At 30.0% G+C, this 6000-nt stretch overlaps 1 protein-coding gene across 2 annotated transcripts in view; it reads left to right on the top strand.

Annotated features, from left to right (window-relative positions):
- Positions 1–293: 293 nt before the first annotated feature.
- The window catches only part of LOC110998758 (cGMP-specific 3',5'-cyclic phosphodiesterase), a 43958-nt gene continuing 38251 nt past the window's right edge, over positions 294–6000 (top strand). For both annotated transcript variants that reach the window (XM_045629980.1, XM_045629981.1), the window contains exon 1: positions 294–441. The gene's annotated coding sequence lies outside the window, so the exon portion shown is untranslated. The remainder of the gene's footprint in view (positions 442–6000) is intronic.

The following is a 6000-nucleotide window of genomic DNA, read 5'->3' as shown; positions in this document are numbered from 1 at the left end:
TAAGAGTTAATTTTAATGCCTGTATTTTACATATTAACAATAATTGGGTAAAAATTGTTTTCTTTGCTTTTTAAAATTTAAAGAAAAATGTGGGTTTTTCTGAATAACGAATGTTTACGTACGTTACAATGTTAAACGAGAGAACGAGGATAAAAGGCATATCTGTGGTTAGCTCCAATTAGGTAATCTATGACCCTGTTCCCAGCCGGCGTGCCTGGGCGGGCGTTGGTACGGGGGGCGCCTCAGCTCACCTCAAAAACGTAGCCTTCATTTTCCTCAGTCTGTGGCTAGTCGCCGTAGGGAGAGGATATGCGTCTCTATCTTTCAAATTTAACTTAAAACCGCAATAAAAACGTGTGTGTAATAAATACTCTGCAGTGTTGTATTGTGACGTAAGAAGTGATATTTGTTGACGCCCTTCTTGAGGGGTGATTTACACAAGTAAGTACTTTTGGGATTTTACTGTTTCATTTTGTTAAGTAATTGACTTATGGTATGAGGATTGAATGGAAATTGGGAATCGCGATGGCTCAAATTACGCATTAAATTTAATGTTTATGATATAAACCAATGTAAACAAATGATAATAAGACATCGTTTAAAAAGTAATTTCGCTCTAACCTAACCTAACCTAGAACTAAATCGAATTCAATTCATTTATACTAAATACACAAACTGTATTGTAAATGATTTGTGTAATTATATATGGCATTAATTTTAACAAAATTGGTAAATATATGACTTTAAATTTAATTTTGTCTCAATCTGATTCAACTACGTAGGTATAATTGGTTAACTGGTATGTAGATGAAAAAAACTTAGGTTTCAGTTATTAAAACCGTATTTTTAATAACTGAAATTGTTATGAATTTAAATACAAACAAAAAGCAAGTTGGTATTATGATGGATTAATTGCAGAATTTTGCCCCACGATGTCTCGTCTATTATCCGGCTGATTATAGGCACAAATCTGAAAGCTCTGGTCTTTTGGTCAATTGGAGCAATGGAATGTAGCCGTAATTTATATTTCTACAAGTTATGCCTATTTGTATTATTCTTCTTATTTATATATAAGTTAACTTAGTTATAAATTATTGAATTTCTCTGAAGGACTACGTATAATAATTAATGTTTGTAAAGGACAGTTGGCTTTGTGTGCTACGCATCTTATTAGCAGTGGTAGTTCCCTGGGTTATAAAATAATTAGGTATCTTAAAGTACCAATCAGTGCATGCACTCAAATATCATTTCTTTTCATGCTGGTTATATACCATCACAGCATCAAAACTTAGAGCCTCCGAAAACAATTTATTTAATTTATTTTTTTTACTTGGTTTAATTTATATTGCATTAAATTTATGCTTTTTATGCATGGTAGACATTATTTAAAAGCTAGAAAGAGTTAAATTTTAGTCACTTCTATAATAGGTATACTGTAATGTGTGGATAGTATTTGCCCTTAAATTAAAAAAAAAACATCTGACACGACATTTTAGTATATCAATTAAATTAACAATTCATATAAAATAAAATAAAACCCGATAAAAAGATATTAATTAAGTACAAAATCTTACGAATAATTATATTTTAAAACTATTGATATTGCATTATGTATACTTTAATAAATAAAACTTACACATGGCACTAAAGATCTTTAAAATAAAACAATTCAAAAATTGCTAACGTACAAAAAATTCAGTTTTTATAACAATCGTTTGTAACGCAACGAGTGTATTATATGGCGTAAAGGGGGTCTTCATATCCGACCAATTAATTATTATTGAGGCTTATCACTTGACCAATGACATGTCGATGAGTCTGCTACATTGTGGGACTCTCCATACACATTCTAAAGAGACTCGTTTTAAAGCTTTTACACTAGCATCAATCTGCAACTATTAAATATAATTGACGATAAAATTAGTTCGCGGGAATTGAATATTCACAGAATAGCGTTCTTACAATTATCCTTTGAGACGGAAACGACAATGGGCGATTACTATTGATATCAATGGAAACTATTACATAATTAAAGCAGTTAACAGCTCGTTTAACCTCTTCGTCTTTAAATGGAAAACAGGATTTAATAGCCAGTTATAAAGTGTATTAACTGCGTCCTAAGCAATTGGTTACGCAATTGAATCCCTTTTTCTCAACTACCAGGTATCTGTTTATATATATTGTTAAAAGCAGGTATAAAGACTAAACATAAATACATATTAAAAATATACAATAACTACGTAACTCCAAAATTTACTTAAAATTCAGAAAAGGTCCTTTTGGCAAGTTTTTTCCCAAATAACAATGGAAACAATGAATGAAATGCGCTTCGAACTAAATTTAATCATAAATGTTCAATATAAATAAAATATTCTTTTGTTTCAATAGGAATTGAAAATTATATAAGTATTTAACAGTTTAGTTGTTGTAAACGCTTAGCAGGCTCAGTTTTCATATCCCTTCACAGATTAAAACTCAATTATTCTCTGAGTATATCGCGATTCAAAACTACGAGATGAAAGTTAAATTTGTTTTATGCATCACATTTACGTAACCAGGTACATGGTTGATTTATTTAATGCGTTTTCCTCAAATATATTTGCTTCGATCCAGCTGTATAAAAATCGCTTTGGTACATAGCTATTCATTGCTAAAACATAAACAAAATACATCATCTATAGAGAGGATAAAAGTTCCGTAGGGATGGAATTTTGCATTAGAAGCACTCGCCTTGAATCCCATTTAACTAAAATACAAAAAAAGTAATTCTTGCGGTCTTTGTATTTCTTGGAATAGTGATACAAAAATGCCGAATACTCCAACGTGTCATTCAAAGATTGTTGTGTGTCTTAATTCTATTTGAGTAGTGATGGTACACATGTTATTGTTACATTCAGTAAAAATACAGTCCTCACTAGAATTGATAACAGTATTTGTTCAAGCATCGCGTGTTTGATATCTGCTATCTTATCACCATATCTTCGAGTGGATGTTAGATGGCCCTGTCAATATGTCAATAGTGAATAAATTAATTTATCCCAAAACCTTTTTACATGGCTCTTAGGCTTTATTCAATTATGATCGGATAAATGTTTTGTTTCGCCGAATGAATCGTACATGGTCACAGGTTAAACTAATATTTACATTTTAATGAGTTCATATTCTTCATTGATTACCCTTTAATATCAATAAAATGGAATTTACCATAATAATAGTATAATACAGGTACGGCTAATATAAAGAATACCACGTGATTAAACAATCTTACTTAGTCAAATAGAGAATGGTTTCAGTACCAGATAGAACCATAGACTCGTAGACTCTTATAAAATCTATCTAAATCTTAAATTCTATTTGCCCTTAATCAAGGCTTTGATAAACATATCCATATTTTTCCAATCTCGTAGGTATATGGTAATTGGAAAATTACGATTACGGTTTAGCTGGTATCTCTAAATAAATTAAACTTATAATTAAACGTCTTTAATATACTGAGTAAAACAAAATATTTTTTTATTTGAAACGAATTTTTGAATTCGATATAATGTTTTAGTATATGGGATACAGATTTTCATGTGACTTTAAGTGTTTAGCTTCTTGAATATACATTCGAATTGAGGTCATTAGTAAGTCGTAGTTTCATAATATTACTATGGATATTTCGTGCCCTACAATATACAATGTCCGTACGTAGTGGACACTCGATTTAGTTTAATCATTGAAAATACAACTCTATAACCAAACGTGTAAGCTTGCATTTGAATAAAATTAACTGGTCCCTTGGATAATTTGCAATGACATTGATCCATGATTCTTCAATTCAATCCTCGAGTGGACTTCGGGTTTTCCAATTGGATTTGCCCGTTATAATCTTACTAAATATTTAAATTATCAATTGGCAACTTGCAACCAAAATTTCCTAAACGTACAAACAATATTAATACAGTCCAATATTTATATATCTGTCTCATTACTACTTTTTCTTTATATGCAAAAAGATCAGCATTTGTTCATTTCGATTAAATACCAGGTTAATAAAGCTATATTTCTTTATCGTACAAAGAGCGTGTTGGAGACAGAAAAAAGTCTATTGGTGTCCGGGTGCGAATGCGCCACCTTATATAAACATTTAATTCAAACTAATCCCCATTTAAAAATTATTTTTAGATAATTTCATCAATCATAATTCAGAAATATTCAGACTATGTACGTTTAAGCGTACGTTTTAGAAAATATTATCATAAGATGCGTTGGCTCGGAATAAGATGAAAGAGGTGTATTTCTGACTTTATGATGTTTTCACCAGCGTTGGCATTTCGAATTTTAATACAACCCCACCTTTTAATAAAACAATTACATATTATACTTTCAACATAATTCTTTTTTAATATTTATCATGTTTTAATACAGAGTGACATGTATTAACTACGAACTAACTACATGTTGACATGAGATACTTTATTGACGCAATCCTAGGTAACAAAATTAAAGTAACAAAAGATTCTCTAGTAGTTATTTTAAATTAACGTTTATGAGTCAAATATTTCAGTCTATGTAAAAACTATCATGTATACCAAATATTATATATACGATTTTTTGATTATAGAATGCATTGATAATTTTTTATCTGTGGCAGCATCGGAGTCTAATGTATTGCAATGCTTAGTTTTGGCGCCTGTGTTAACTTATAAATATGTTTTTTTGCGATAACGTCATAAAGTAAATGTGTTGATAAATTAATTCCGAATATTACAAGACAAGTTATTCCGATGCTGTAAACTATATTTAACTAGATTTTTAACATTAATTATGTATTAAAAAATACCCTTTCACTTACCCATATCTAAGGGATATAATAAAAATTAACTCAATTTTTTGTGATTAATGAACGATATAAAATAAAAAGTACAAACGCTATCCATAATTTAGACTAATTTTCGCCTCATTGTAAAGTCGAGAACCAAATAAAAATGTATTGTTTTCATTTCCTTCCGATTATATTTTAGGTTTTTATCGTTTGAGTAAAATTGTAATAAAAACACAATGTTGCATCCTACAAATTGTGATGTAGAAAACATACTAGTATTGAGTGTTTAATGGATAATATTTAGGATTTATTCAGGATTTATCAACATTTTCTCCTGTGAGTGTTATAACTAAGAAACAAAATTCTCTTACTTACCCTACTGCTACCCTGCTACTATAGTAGTAACGGTTAAGATTCATATAATTCAGACCTAATTAATATCAAAACCAAATTGCTTTCAAGGTAAGTATAAATTAATATCACGTATACATACATTTGGCAAGTAATTTAGTTGAATTAATTAATAAACGTTATTAATCCGTTAATTATAAGCTATCGTATGACGTGGGATGAGGAAACCATATTGTGGTCAATATTTAAGGGCCTCAATCATATTTAACCATAGTAATTTTGTTGATAAATGTTGCGTTTAACCTTTCCAAGAGTTCAACTAAAGGGTTAAAATATCACAGATATGTGTGTGTCACTTGATACTGAACAATCCAGGCACCTCTAAGTCCTGGGTTCAGCTTCCAGTAACAACTTCGATTGTTTTAAATTTAAATGTAGATTCAAAAGGTTGATGCGAGTGTCTATAAACAAAATATTTTACGAAATCATGTCCACTTGAATTTGCACACAATAATTTTGTAACGCCATAGATTTGAGACTTTGTCGCAGGGAAAAAGTACTATATTAATTTCAACGTATCATATATCATCACATACTATGATAATTGTCATGTTAATATAAATAAAAATTATTCTTGGTTTATATTAAGAAACTATCGCGCATCGGTTCAACACAGGATCTGTAGATGTTAAAACTCGTTGGATAGGCAAATGATTTTGGCTATTCTCAGTAAAATATATTGCGACTACGCGAAAAGTTTTTGGAATTTGGTAGGAATTATTTGATTTGAACGTGTTATCTGTTCTTAATAGAGCCTCACACAAATCGTAACAATAAGTCTG

This window comes from Pieris rapae, chromosome 11 (assembly GCF_905147795.1).
Source record: "Pieris rapae chromosome 11, ilPieRapa1.1, whole genome shotgun sequence".
NCBI lineage: Eukaryota > Metazoa > Arthropoda > Insecta > Lepidoptera > Pieridae > Pieris > Pieris rapae.
Note: the sequence above shows the minus strand (reverse complement) of the source record. Positions and strands in the feature narration are given on the sequence as shown.